Raw genomic sequence first — 15,425 nt, 5'->3', positions numbered from 1 at the left:
TCAGTGGCTTTTTCCCAGGGCTGAAATGGCTAGCATGAGAGGGCACCGTTTTAAGGTGCTTGGAAGTAGATACAAAGGAGATTTCAGTGGTAAGTTTTTTATGCAGAAAGTGGTGAGTGTGTGAAATGGGCTGCCGGCAACGGTGGTGGAGGTGGATACGATAGGAGACTGCTGGATAGGTACATGGATCTTAGATCATTTATAAAATAAGTACATGCTTGGCACAGCATTGTGGGCTGAAGGGCCTGTATTGTGCTGTAGTGTTTCCTATGTTTCTAATTTGTCATGTGGGTTGGATGTGGTAGAAGAAAAGGGTAAAGTTACGGTATGTATTCATGCTTTGTCTTTAGTTTAGTTTTTAGTCTGGTTAGAGATAAAGGGAGCTGGAATGATATTTTGTGTTGACCGTTTTGCTTATCATTTTGTTTCACTTAGTTACACATCACTTTGTTTATCATTTAGATACGTTTAAGAAAACTTGGCTTAAGTACGTTTGAACACGTGTACTGCTTATTTTTATTGCTAGTTTTAGTTCCGCTAGTTTTATCATTACAAGTTAGCCTGTCTTTACAGGTTCCTCAATAAAGGATCAAAGGTACTGTCTTTGACTTTGGAACTTTGTTACTCAGAGAGCACGTCATGCAGTGTCAATTTCCTGTGAGTGTTTCTGAGCAGTTTTGGCCTGTTTGAAAGTAACTGCTGCAATAGTCATTACTGATCAAAGCATGTCTTGCAGCTCTTTTGCTATTAGCAGACTTAATTGGGATTCAGACTTCTTAACTATGTTTCAAATTGAGCAAAATGCTGTTAGTGCAAAAACAAAATGGCGTGGATAGTAGAAATCTAAACTCAGGTCAGTGTGGAACTGTAGGTATTTCCTTTCAGGAGTGTCAGGATATTTGGGACTTCTGTGTGAAAACAGGAGCTCCGAACTTCCTGACAGGTGTTTGCTGGGGTTTTGCCAACCACTGCTGGGTTCGTTAGAGTCAGTTGTGTTGGTCCGTTCTGACAAGGTGTCTACACAAATACAACATTAATTTGCTTCCTATGTATTTTCTAGTTACTTTGGCCTTCCAGCAGTTTCTCTTTTCCCTCAAAATGCTAGCAGACATGCCTGGAATGTGAACCAGATTCCTCACAGTTCTTCAACAGACGCTCCTTTATAGGTGGCTTATATCTAGTTTTCAGCGAGGACAGAATTGCTCTTTGATTCCAGACATGTTTGCAATTCTAATCATTCCATTTCTTTTCTTGCGAATTAAATTGGCTGGTTTTAAGTTTTCATGATGGGTATTTGATATATCCTGATCTTATTTTAGTTCTCAGTTTGTTTCTTTTTTCACAGAAGACCTTCAAATCAAACACATGCAGAAGTTTGCTTCATTTCCTCTTCGGAATGTAGAATCGCACACTTCCATTACCATAAATTAAAGGTGTCGAAAGGGGCAAGTGTTATTGAACTTGACTGCTGAATAAACTTAAGAAAGGTAGGTATTAATATAGCACCTTTTCCATTTTCTTTTCGTATACCCCAAGCACTTCACGGGCAATGAGGTACTTTTGAAGCACAAGCCCTGGATGCTTTAGGCACAGTAAGATCAAAAAGAACAATATTTGATAATAACTAATCATTTTTTATTAATATTGCAGGAATGACAAAAGAAGGATGTGATTGGGACGGCGCAACAGAGCGTAGTGGTTAGCATCGGCAATTTGAAGACTGAGATTCAACCTAAAGGAGTTTGTACGTTCTCCTTATGAGCACATGGGTTTCTTCCAGGTGCTCTGGTTTCCTCCCACAGTCCAAACAAGGCTTAGTAAGTTTTGGACATACTATGTTGGTACTGGAACCATGGCAACACTTGCGGACAGCCCCTAGCACATCCCTGGGCTGTGTTGGTCATTGTATGTTTTGATGTTTCAATGTACTGTACATATAAAAGATAAAGCTATTCTTAATCTTAAATATTTACCAGGGGGAAGTCCTCTTCTCCTCAAGGTGTAGAGTGTCATACTCACCTGAGAGGGGTGAAGGGGCGTGGTTAATGTGAAATCTCCATTAATCGCAGAAATTCCTCAGCTCTCTGGTGGAATGAGGACCGTAGCATTTGCATTATGTTTCTGGAAGAGGATATAGAGAGCTGTCTTTCTGAATCAGAGTGCTACCAACTGAATTGTGGCTGGCGTTTATTACACCCACTACTACCCAGCGTTAATTTAATATATGGGCTGGAGCTCCACGAGCAAGACAACATGAATACAGAATAACAACACACACAAAATGCTGGTGGAACACAGCAGGCCAGGCAGCATCTATAGGGAGAAGCGCTGTCGACGTTTCGGGCCGAGACCCTTCGTCATGAATACAGAATACTAGCCAAACCTTTGGAGCTCTCTCCCACTATTGAGATGATTCCTCAGATCAAGCCAGCTTACTTGTCATGATGAGCGTTGACAGGCAAGGAAGAATGGAAGACTCCCATGTACAGATGGAAACAAGAGGTTATACTTATAAATTTCAACAGGACATCAGTGACATGACCGAATGACACTGAAGGACAAATCATTCTCAACACAGGCACCCCACAATGAGCATAAAAAGGGGGTCCACATTTAATAATCATAGAGAGCGGAAAGCCCGTGCCAGTCAGAATTAACTTGACAAGATTAAACAGAAAGCACAAGGGTTTAACGACTCTCATTAAGATGACAATTAGTGAATACGGGTCTTCGAGAAACTTTGAGCCCTAACGCTATGGCTCACCGCAATGGCCCTGAAGGCTCATGACAATGGCTGAGCAGCAAGGAATGAAAAGAGCAGTTCAATAGGCAGAGACCAGGTAAGAGAGATCACAATTGTCCTTGTAGCTTTCTTGCTGATACAAGTTGAGCCTCACCCTGGCCAGCAGTGAGAAGGCACAGAGAGCCAGGATGTCAAATGTCCTATTGGGTCCTATTGAAGCATCAGTTTTGGGAATGCAGTTATCTGAAAGCAGCAAAGCAACAACAATAAAAAAAATCCTTTTTCACCTGAAGCAACTTAGGCAAGAATATTATTGAAACAGGCTACACACCGGATGTAATTTGTTTATGCATACAAGTGACCATGAGCTTATTTTGTAACCAAGGCTCTTCCATTCTCCAGACACGCATCACTCTCTCACCCTTCCTCTCCACTTGATTTGTGAGTATCGTGGATTCAGAAGTTCAGAATCCTTTGGAAATCTTGTCAATAATTGAGTACATTGTTACTTTAAAAACTCTGCACAATTCTACTAAAGAAAATAATAATATACTCAAGCGATTGATTTAATCTACATTATTTCAGTTTTGTTCAATTCCTAAGATATATTGTTCAGATTCCATAAGCCCATGAGACATTGGAGCAGAAATAAACTATTTGGCCCATTGTCTTCTCCACCATTCTGTCATGTTTGGTTTATTATATAACTTCACAATATAAACTGCTTTAATAATAGAAACTTGCATTTATATGGCACCTTCCTATTCCTATCTGCGCAGAGCATCCCAAGTGCTTTCCAGACATTGAAGTACTTTGAAAGGTGTACAAGATGATAGGAGGGTTATCAAGTGGATAGCTAGAGTGGAAATGGCTAATATGAGGGGGCATAATTTTAAAGTGATTGGAGGAAAGTTTCTGGGGAGTGTCAGATGTACGCTTTTTATGCAGAAAGTGGTGGGTGCGCAGAATACCCTGCCGGGGTGGTGGGGTGGAGGCAGATACATTAAGGACTTTAAGAAACTCTTAGATAGGCACATGGATGATAGGAAAATGGAGGGTTATGTGGGATGGAAGGGTTAGATTGATCTCAGAATTGGTTAAAAGGCCGTATCAACTTCATGGGCTGAAGGGACAGTACTGTGGTGTAATGTTCTATGAAAGTGCAACAACAATTGTAATGAAGGGAGCACCTCACATGAACTCCCACAGCCCAGGCTTAGATTTATTGACATGATGGTGTTGACTTTCTTAATAGTTGTTGGAGCTGCACTTACCCAGAATCAATCCCTTGAAAGTCTTGGCCGTCTTTTAAACAGTTCTAAATGTGTCACTCTTTATCAGGTGAAATGTTTGCAGGACAAAGCCAGTCAAGGACGAGCAGCAAGGTCGAGTGAGGAGTTTCGAGTAGGAAGATTGCATGATGACAAATCAGGGCAGGTGAGGAGGTTTCTTTGCTTTCTGTGCTCTGTGGCCTTAAGCAGTTTTATCAAGCCTCTTACCTTGTGGATTAAATCATTTGTGATTCATCATCCCTATTGGTTGTTATTATAATCACTGTAATAACCTTCATGTGAAACCAATCCTGCTCCTTCCAGTCCAACCAAATACCTGCCCAGAAATGTCTGTGTCACTTTGGATGGGCAACAGGTGTTCTGTCCTTTTGTACTTGGAAATACTTTTCATGATAACAGCCTGTGTCTGCTTTGACTTGGTATGTTGGCTGCCAGTTAAAAGCCCTACAAAAACTGGGTCTTGTATATCCCAGATGTCCAATTTTTCTCTGCCAGCTACACATTGAAAATAGCTACTGAGTTACTGTAGAATTCAAGTTATAGGGCAGAAATTTAGCACCTTGGGTCAACAGTTTTCCATGATCAGGGATTTACGTCCAAGATTACACTGAACAGGATTTTTCCAGTGAATTAAGTGCTTTTGGAAGATGGACACTTCTAATATGGGATATTATAGCATCCTTAAACACTGCTTTCACATACTTCTGGACTTGTGAAGTTTATTTGCATCCCTTGCTTCATTTCCAATTATGGCATGCTGAATTGTCCTGTTTACTTTTCCTAAACATAAGTTACAGTTGATGTTACAGTTGCAATAACGCAAATTGGAACCTTTTACAACCAACATCCAAGTGTTAGGAGCATATGTCAACACCAACACCCAGGTGCTACTAAATATCCGGAACATACTTTATGGTCCTAGATTTTCCAGATTTGACTCAGCTCGGTGTGTGCCCGAATTGAGAGATCAGAGAATATTAGCCCTTGGGCCTTAAAGGTCTTCCGGACACAACCAGCTGGTGGTGTTCATTTTTCTGGAGGCAACTTAACTGGACAAAGAGACACAATCCCCCTCTTTGTTTCCTGAAAATAAAAAAATGCTGGAAGTAATCAGGAGGCCAGACAGCTTCAGTGGAAAGAGGAGCAGAGTTAGCATTCAGGTTGACGAAAATTTCTTTTATGAGATTGGCTTAATGTTAATATGCAAGTGGCCAAGCAATTGAAGGGTCTGTGATGGAACTAAGCTGGTGGATCCTGGAGTTTTCCATCAGACTGACGCACATTTTGGTGTTTAACACCGTAACTTTTAAGAGATCATCTGGCTTGGCTGGTGGTGAGAATGGTGTTATCAGCTTTACTTTCTCAGCTTCTCATCAGGCTGTTCCTGCACATCTGGATGTTCTGCTGCACCATACACTGTGATGGGGATGAGACCATCATCCATTTCTGCAGTGCATGATTGTTAATCAGATCTGGAAAAAAAGATTCAATGGTCTGTTAAGTTTCACATTCACTTTCAAGGACTCTTCATCTCATCTATTATTATTATTTCCTTCTTTTTGTATTTCCATGGTTTATTATCATTTACATGTTGGTTATATGCCCAGTTGGTGCAGTCTTTCACAGATTCTATTATGGCTATTGGATTTATTGAGTACGCCCACAAAAAATGGATCTTAGTTTTGTATATGGTGATATATAGAAACATAGAAAATAGGTGCAGGAATATATTGTAAACAACTGGGGTCCCAGCACTGAGCCTTGCGGTACCCCACTAGTCACTGCATGTACTTTGAACTTTGAAGCCAAAGGGCTACAGGATAATCATCATTTTGGTAGAAGGCATCACTTTCTCTTCCCGAATCTTGCTGGTCCTCGTTCAAGAAGCTACGCAAAACCAAATGTTGCAGATTAAAACAGTGACAAATCCTAAGATTCAGAGCAATTGAATGCAATGAGGTTTGGTGCAACCTTCATAAAGGCTCTCTACAGAAAGGCCAGAGTTTGAGGCCCTCGTGCTGTTGTGGCTTGAACCCACAAAGGAAATAAATGTCATGTGAGTGTAAAGTTTAATCTTGTAAATAAATAGATTGATGTGGAATGTACTGTTAAAAAGTGAATCCAATTATTTATTTTGTACCACAAATGGTGGGCGATCTTTTAACAGACTATTATATATTTGCAATCTAATGCCCTTCCCTTGGACAACATAGGTTGCGTGGAGAGAGGAGACTTACAGCTTGGGCAACTGCCGGTCTTCCATTAAAAAAACCTTGCCAAGCTTGCACCCTGGAAACTTTCCAAGGCGCAAATCCATGGTCTATCGAGACTAACAGATGTCTACACTACACATATATTTGGAATGCTTCTAAATAAAATTGCACTATTGGGAAAAATATTGTAGGTTAGGTGGATCCCAAATCGAGGAGAACATTTAGAAAAAGGCCTCAACTTGAAGTACTGACTGTTTATTAATTTACGTAGATGCTGCCTTCCCTGATGAGTTCCTCCAGCACTTTGTGACTGTTGCTCAAGATTTCCAGCATCTGCAGAATCTCTTGTGTTTTTGACAAGTTCTTGTCTCCCTCCTGATACACAATGATGAATCGTGGAGGGGCAAAGAAAGAGGCAGCAAGTAACTTGTGTGCTGCAAAGCAATATCAACAGAGCCTAGCTCTTCTTTTTTTGTCCGCTTATATTATTTTGTTAGTGAGAAAATTGTTTGCAGCGTTTCTTAAAACTAAAGCCTCATATCCATAAAAAAAAGTCTTAACAGTAAAGTATGCCTGCAAAAAAGGAATCTATCGGATGTACGTGGTGACATGTATGTACTCGGATAATAAATTTTTGAACTTTTGAACAAATTAATTTGAATCTTTATTTATTTTTTATATATAAAGATTTATATTTATTGCAATGGTCAGCTACTTTTGTGCTTATTTAAAAATGTTTTGTGTTTAAAAGGTAGTTTGACACATGGAGAGCTATAAAAAGGTTGCATAGGATAGCTGACTGTTGGAGGAGGAGGGAATTGTGCAGATTAGTGAGCCCCTCAGGTCAGAATCGTTCCAATAGTTATGACTGAGAGGAGGCAAAAATTGTGATCAGATGTGAAGCATCATGCCACTCTTCATCCAAATGCCTTCTGTTGCGAATGACGAGAGCTTGTGTCCACATGGGTAGTGCCAAAGATAAATGACTGGTGGTTATTTGGATTCAACTAGGATGGTGAGAAGTTCTAAGTTATCCTGTTAGCTGAGTGATGTCACCACAACGTCCTTGCACTCAGCGTCAGTAAGACCAAAGAATTGAGTGTGGACTTCAGAAAGAGTAAGACACAAAGCCAACCTCACAAAGGATCAGAAGTGGAGAGACTGAGTGTCAATATCTCTGAGGACCTAACCTGGATGCAACATACTGATGCAACTTTAGAGAAGGCAAGACAGTGGCTATCTTTCATCAGGAGTTTGGTTTGTCAACTAAAACACTCTAAAACTTCTACAAATGTACTATGGAGAGCATGGTGACTGACTGCATCACCACCTAGTATGGGGGGGGGGGGGGCTGCTACTGCACAATATCAAAGTAAGTTGAGGAAACGTACAATTAGTCAGCTCCGTCGTGGGTATTTGCCTCTGTAGTATCCAAGTCGTCTTCAAGGAGCGGTGCCTTAGGAAGGAGGTGACCACCATTAAGAACCTCCACCACCCTTTGCTCATTGTTTCCATTGGGAGGGAGGTACAGACGTCTGAAGGCACGCACTTGGTGATTCAGGAACAGCTTCTTCCCCTCTGCCATCCAGATTCTAAATGCACATTGAATCCATGAACACTACCACACTTCTTTTTTATTTCTGTTTTTTCACTATTATTTAGCTTAACTATTTTATATTTATACATATATACATATATATGTATATTTACTGTTATTCAGCTTTGTTTAATATATTTATTTATCATGTATTTCATTGCACTGGTGATATTAAACCCGATTCTGGTTCATGCCTCTTTCAATTGGTTCGGCATTTGAACACTTAATTAGTAGATGTTGATTGGGAGTCTGATCAGATAGCATAGGCTGTAGCAGTACTGGCACCTGAGTGAGTTCCTGAGGTTGTTGAGTCCATCGAAGTGGCAGGAAAATAGAACCTTCTTGTTACACACTGTGATAAGGGAATTGTCAGAGGTAACAAGTACTCATTTCAAGAAGTAACTTCCTTGAAATGAGAATGACTAAATTTGAGGAACAACTTGAATCCAGCCCTCACTAAGTAGCAGGAAGAAAAGCTTTGTCACAGAATGTCACCTAAAAATTTGGGAGGTTTTGATGAGGGAGGCAATAACAACAGATGGCCATTCTCCAATGCAGACGGAAGAATGAGTGATTGGAACAATGTTCTCCGGAGATGCTAACCATTTTGGTGCATTAATCATATGTTCCAGCAAAGCACATCAAACACTGAATGCTTTGAAAGTCATTCATCTTTCTAAAGCTGGAATAGCTATTTACCAAGCTTGTTTGCACACTTTGCTGATAAAAAGCTCTGTCTTTTCATGGCATTAATACGCATCATACCACAGATGGCATCATTAATAGATTTGCCATGAGGGCTATGTTGCCTTTAGAGTTTGGAGCTTAAGCTGTCTTTAAAAAAAAAAGCACAGGAGAGTTTTTGTGCTGCATTATTTGTTTAACCTCCCTTGAAATTTGTGCTTTTGATAATAAATTATATTTAACTTTATCCTTGTGCAGAGAGACAACTAAATGAGGCAGGTTGATTTTCTGGCTATGACATCCAAATAAGAGGGGAGTCCAGGTGGGGGTGAATATTTGTTTCAACTTTGTGCGATCATAAGCTTTGACCGCAGTGTGGAGGGGTAAAGACATTAAGAGTGACTGAAGTGAAACTAAACCTTATGTGAAGACACAAAACCAACTCTGTCACCGCTGATAAATGGTACCACAGCTGTTTCACGGATTTGGGAGCGGTTTAATCAGAATGTATCTGTGGGAAATGGGTGAAAGCACGGTTACAAAAAGATTCCTGGGTCCCACTCATAATAAAAGATACCAGACAAGCTCGGTGTAGTGTATACTACCTCAAGCACCAAGGGCTGTGAGAATGGCCGGGAGCATCATGGGGTTCTCCCTATCATCCATCGGCAACATTTTTCAGGAGCACTGTATATACAAGACACTTAGTATTATCAAGGATCCCACCCATCCATCCAGCATCCTCTTTGACTTTCTACCATCAGGCAGGAGACCCTGATGCATAAAAACAAGAACGGTCAGGAAGGGAACCAATTACTTCCCTCAAGCCAGTAGGCTTCTGAACTCCCTGCCTCATTGCATTCAAAGTGTCACTGAATAATTTGCATTGTACCCCACAATATTTAATTTATGCATTTTACTTTGTTTATCAATGTGTAATTCATTTGTAGATTTAATTCCTGCTTTCCTTAAGTTATTGTGTGCAATATATGCATTATGGGTACTAACACCCTGGCCTGGAAAAAACGTTTTCTCATTTGGAAGCATTTGACTGTAGTTAAATGCCAATAAACGTGACTTGACTTGACTCGGCCAGAAGATGGACAATATGTCCATGTGAGCAGGAAACTACATGCGAACAGTATCAGGCATGTCATCGACGGCCCAGATTAGAAGAGGTGACTTCTCACAATGGGAGCCGAGTCTGTGAAAGAAGGCAGTGTTTTCTCAGTTGTTGAATTTATTAAAGACAACAATCAATTAATTTTTAGAGATTAAAGATTTCAAAGGATATGGAGTTAGTGAAAGAAAATCATTCTGTATTAAAAGAACAGCCTTGACATTAATGAATGAAGGAGCAGGCATAGGGCTGTAAAGGGCTTTCTCCTATTTTAATTCTTATGTTGTTTTTAAGACACTGGCCCTGTTTTCCATGACTTCTGGCATAGGATATACTTAGAACCAGGCTGCCAGTGCAATATTTTGTGCTAGGTATTTTGCATTTTCAAGTGTGTAAAGACAAACCTTAAAGAAGGAACACAGTAGTTTGGCCAATGGTTTACTTTCACTCTTTTTTTCACTTTTTTTCTCCCTTTCAAGGCTCTTTTGAAGACTCTGACCTGGAGTTACATGCTGACTTTGGTTCTTTGCGGAAATGGGACCCACTCTCAGGGCCTCACCACTGGCCGTTTTCCAATATGACAAGGATGCGGCCCGGAAGATTAGCATGGTTTCAGGGTGCCGGATTTTCATGGATCTGGAGGCGGGTGGATTCAAGGCTGGTGCCGCCACCTGGTGTGTCGTGGGAGTACATGCAATATCGTAACCGGTGAGCTGGCTGCTGGCTGTGTGCCCAGAGACCCGAGTTCTTTGGGCACAGAGCTCGTAAAAAGAAAAACAACAGACTTTTAACACCATAAATCAGCAAATTGCTTTGTTATGTCTCTCCTCTCGCTGTGAAACAGGGACACCTCTTTTTCCCTTATTAGGGAGGAAGAGAGCCTGTGGGATGTTGAATACCAGGTGAACAAGTAGTTTTTCAGGGTACTGCAAGTCTGTTTCTTTATTGATGCTTTGCTGCATGCTTAAGTGCTCGGTGGGGGTGCCGATGCTTTTTTGCTGGTGGGGGAGGAGGGGGGTCGTTGTCTTGCTGCCACTTACGCATGGGAGGGGGAGTTGGGGGGGGACTTCAGGGTTCTAACATTTAACTGTCATTCATTCTTTGGGGATGCTTGTGAAGAAAACTAATTTCAGGATGTATATTACACCCATTTCTTTGACATTAAATGTACCTATTGACCTACTGATTGTATCTCATCGTTTTATCTATAAATTGTTGGAGAAAGAATTACAGGCCATGCTTCTGATTGTCATCAGCATTTCACATGAAGCATCCGCGACTAACAAGAATCAGTTCCAATGATGTTCTGTGTACAAGTCACCTTACGATGCCTTGCTATCAAGGAAGAAAATGGACAAAGTAGCTAATTTGTATTAAACAAATGAAGGGTGAAAAAGTAGCAAAATATTTGTTGTGAATTTAGTAGGAACTTCTCACCATTCATGTTTATTGGTGCTCAAATGTCAAAAGCCACACCACTAGTTAGCCAAGCTTCCTATGAGACAAACATTGGTCTAATACACAAAATATTTTCGTTTTCTTACCACAGCATGGACAATCAACCTTTCTATTAATGGGCAATGGACCAGGAATAATTTCACCTCTGCACAACGCACTCAAGATCTTCCTTTAATCGAATGAGAATATTCCTGCAGCAAGGCATACATTTTAGATTAAAACTATTTGAGATTTGTTAAATGGTAGTAAATTATTAAACTTGCGGGAAGCATTAATGAAGATGGTGTTAAATGGCTATTTCTTTGAGCTCATCTGTGGACGCAGCTTAAATTCCTTTCTTTAATGTCTCTTTTATTTTCATTTTCATGGTGGCTGGGGTTCTATCAAGGTCCCTGATCTGCAACAGCACTCAAACTGCGGTTTTTCACAGCAAAGTGTTCCCATTTTTGCAGCTCACAGAGAGACCAGCCATTTTCCAAGATTCTCCAGGCGTGGCATTAAGGTCACTGGGGTGCAGCCCTGCATGGCCCTTGAATGACCAATTCTGGGCTGGTGCCACTGACTGATGCAGGAGAAGGAGCATTACGATTTTACAGCGGCGGATGCTGTGGACTCAGTTCTCTGTAGTCAAGTAATCACTCTCTCTCTCTCTCTCTCTCTCTCTCGCTCTCCCTCTCTCGATGGTGGTGGAGTTTGCTGCCCACTCTTGACTTGGAGAATCTCAGAATATAAAGCAACGTGGCAGACTGTAACATCGTAACAGCAACCGTTTGTTCATCTCCCCTTTCTCTGTGAAATGGGTCACATCTCTCTGCCCCTTGTTAGTGAGAGAGAGAGAGAGAGAGAGAGAGAGAGAGCCTGTGGCTGAACTGTTGGGTTAACAACAGTTTTTGTTAGCTACAGATCATGGACTCTGTTTGGGGACTTTGCTTGGTGGGTGGTGGGTGCTGATGGCTTTCTGCTGAAGTGGGTGGGGGTGTGGTTGATGCTTTGCTGCTGCTTGCGCAGGGGAGGGGGAGAGGGGGCTTTTGGGTTCTAATATTTTTCTGTTGTTTATTTTTGGGGTTCTGTTTTTCACGGATGTTTACAAATAGTAAAAATTTCAGGTTGTATGCTGATAATAAATGGAACCATTTGAACCACTTGAAAAATGCTACAAGATCCATTTGGTGAGACAACTTCGCACACTGCAAGCTTTTTGTTTAATTTTGCTACTGCACAAAACTACAGATTAATTGGGCTCAGCTACAGAATTATATGGGGTTGATCCCCCAACTCAAGCAGTAACACTGCCAGGAATATGAATGCCTACCTCAACCTGAATCGTGCTGAACTTCAAATAAAAGATAGCTTTGATTAGTTAGCAAATGAGCCTGGTCACACAGGGGAATTCTCTATATGCTGTATTAACATGCATCAACTTGAAACACTGAGCTAATAAAGCCAAGCCAGCAGATAGAAATTAATGGAGAAACGATAAGTAAGACTCCATTTACTCCATCATTTCTGTTTCATTATTGCCTCCAGCCTATGGACAGGTTATGCATTCCCTTCTTCAAAAATGACATGGGGTTTTCATTAATAAAGATATGGATGCAAAATTTAAAGATTATTGTTGGATGCATCTTGTAACAAAGAATGGGGACTCTTTGAAGTAGAATCTTAGTAATATCTGTTATGTGTCTCTGTGTGTCCAATGTTTTTATTAGTTTTCAGGAAGGAAAAAGAAACATTGAAACAAAGCAACCATCTATTTCAGTTCAAAAATTTGTGTCCAGTGCACAAGGTATGACTTGTGGTTTGGTAATGTTGACACATAAAATTAAATGGGAAAATAGCAAAAAAAAAGAACTGTTTTGATGATAAAACTGATCTTTTCCAGTCCAACTCAAAAGAGGCTAGAGGCATATCATTAGCCCACATAGTTATCCATAAAAACCTTGGCAATGTACCTTGCTGACCACATCCTGACAGAAAGCACATGTTGTGTAATATTCACTTGCGTGCTGAACACAAAATACTTTTTCTAAAAATATTTTTTGCAGCAACTTCAATCACTCATCCTTCCAAGCTAGTGATCAAAGAAAAATGAATGATCTGTAAAATTTACTCAGCTTTCTTTCTGTCAGGGCTACAGGTGATGGTTCATGCATTGCAATTTTTTTTTAAGGAGGTGAATATTTCAGACATTGCATGTGATGCAGCATTGGGGCAAATATGTGCTTCAGAGCTATTGGCTATGCACGCATAATCTCACTGTGTAAGGTCGTAGAAATAATTACCATTTCCAGTCTGTGAGACTCAAGGAATTCCAAATGAAAGAAAATGGGTTGCAGCAGGCATCCTAATTTTCCATAGAAAAATTAAAAACACCTGACCCTTTGTGTCATTGTTAGGGCTGCAGAAATTTCTGGAAAGCAAGGAAGAAGATGTTAGAGTTAATTGTTAAAAATGAGGCGATGGAGTACTTGGTGACACAGGACAAGATAGTACAAAGTCAACATGGTTTCCTTCAGGGAAAACCCTGCCTGTTAGAGTTCTTTGAGGAGATTACAAGTAGGATGGATAAGGGGGAGGGTGTATTGGATGTTGTATATTTGGTCTTTCAGGAGGCCTTTGATAAGATACCCACATGAGGCTGCTGGCCAAGTTAAGAGCCCATGGCTTTACAGGAAAGTTACAAACATAGTTAGAGCATTGGCTGATTGGTAAGAGGTAGCGAATGAGAATAAAAGGCTCCTTTTCTGGTCGGCTGCCAGTGATTAGTGGTGTTCCTCAGGGGTTGGTGTTGGGACCACTTCTTTTTATGCTGTATATAAATGATTTAGATGATGGAATAGGTGACTTTTTTGCCAAGTTTTCAGAAGATACGAAGATTGGTGGAGTGGCAGCTAATGTTGAGGAAACAGGTAGGATGCAGAAGGACTTAGACAGATCAGAAGAATGGGCAAGAAGGTGGCAAATGAAATAAAATGTTGGAAAATGCATGGTCATGAACTTTGGTAGTAGAAATAAACAGCAGCTATACTTTATTAGGAGTCTGAAGAGATTTGGCATGTCAACAAATACATTCAAAAACTTCTATAGTTGTACCGTGGAGAGCATTCTGACAGGCTGCATCACTGTCTGGTATGGAGGGACTACTGCACAGGACTGGAAGAAGCTGCAGAAGGTTGTAAATCTAGACAGCTCCATCTTGGGCAGTACCTACAAAGTACCCAGGACATTTTCAGGGAGTGGTGTCTCAGAAAGGCAGCATCCATTATTAAAGACCTCCAGCACTCAGGGCATGCCCTTCTCTCACTGTTACCATCAGGTAGGAGATACAGAAGCCAGAAGGCACACACTCAGTGATTCAGTAACAGCTTCTTTCCCTTGACCATCTGATTCCTAAATAGACATTGAATCTTTGGACATTACTTTTTTTAATATACAGTATTTCTGTTTTTGTGCATTTTAAATATCTATTCAATATATGTATACTGTAATGTCTTTATGTATTTTATTATTATTATTATTATTATTATTATTTTGTATTTATTGTTATTATTATTTTCTCTGCTATATCATGTATTACATTGAACTGCTGCTGCTAAGTTAACAAATTTCACATCACATGCTGGTGATAATAAACCTGATTCTGATTCTAAATGTATGTGCTATTTTCTAAACGGGGAGAAAATCCAAAAATCTGAGAAGCAAAGGGGCTTGGTAGTCTTTGTGCAGAACACACTAAAGGATAACTTGCAGGTTGAGTCAGTGATGAGGAAGGCCAATGCCATGTTAGCATTCATTTCAAGAGGTCTAGAATACAGGAGCAAGGATGTGATTAAAGAGGTTTTATAAGGCATTGGTGAGGCCTCACCTTGAGTATTGTGAACTGTTTTGGGCCTACCTAAGAAAAGATGTGCTGGCATTGGAGAGGGTCCAGAGGAGGTTCACTAGGATGATTCAAGGAATGAAAGGGTTATAGTATGAGGAACACTGGATGGCTCTGGGTCTGTACTTGCTGGAATTCAGAAGGATGAGGGGGATCTCATTGAAACCTTTCGAATGTTTGAAGACCTAGACGGAATAGATGTGAAAAGGATGTTTCCCATGGTGGGCGAGTCTACAACAAGAGGACACAGCCTCAGGATAGAGGGGCACCATTTCAAAACAGAGATGCGGAGAGATTTCTTTTGCCAAAGGGTAGTTAATTTGTGGAATTTGTTGCCACATGCAGCTGTGGAGGCGAAGTCATTGGGTGTACTTAAGGCAGAGATTGATAGGTTCTTAATTGGACATGGCATCAAAGGTTTCAGGGAGAAGACCAGGA

General features: G+C 40.6%; 1 protein-coding gene and 1 long non-coding RNA gene across 4 annotated transcripts in view; one reads left to right on the top strand and one right to left on the bottom strand.

Annotated features, from left to right (window-relative positions):
- The window catches only part of moxd1 (monooxygenase, DBH-like 1), a 205,526-nt gene extending 201,454 nt beyond the window's left edge, over window positions 1–4,072 (bottom strand). Inside the window, exon 1 of the mRNA XM_059981577.1 lies at window positions 4,018–4,072. The gene's annotated coding sequence lies outside the window, so the exon portion shown is untranslated. The remainder of the gene's footprint in view (window positions 1–4,017) is intronic.
- On the top strand, window positions 625–11,305 carry LOC132400534 (uncharacterized). 3 transcript variants are annotated; one of them, XR_009514285.1, is made up of 5 exons: window positions 625–657; window positions 1,346–1,487; window positions 1,651–4,180; window positions 10,129–10,357; window positions 11,199–11,305. It is a non-coding gene; the product is annotated as an uncharacterized LOC132400534 (long non-coding RNA). The 3 variants fall into 3 exon arrangements; XR_009514286.1 differs by lacking the exon at window positions 11,199–11,305 and having other exon boundaries at window positions 1,651–1,817; window positions 4,085–4,180; window positions 10,129–10,614; XR_009514284.1 differs by lacking the exon at window positions 11,199–11,305 and having other exon boundaries at window positions 10,129–10,614.
- The last annotated feature ends 4,120 nt before the right edge of the window (window positions 11,306–15,425 follow it).

The sequence above is a fragment of the Hypanus sabinus genome, chromosome 10 (assembly GCF_030144855.1).
Source record: "Hypanus sabinus isolate sHypSab1 chromosome 10, sHypSab1.hap1, whole genome shotgun sequence".
Lineage (NCBI taxonomy): Eukaryota > Metazoa > Chordata > Chondrichthyes > Myliobatiformes > Dasyatidae > Hypanus > Hypanus sabinus.
The sequence above is the reverse complement of the archived record's forward strand: the minus strand, read 5'-3'. Positions and strand labels throughout refer to the sequence as shown.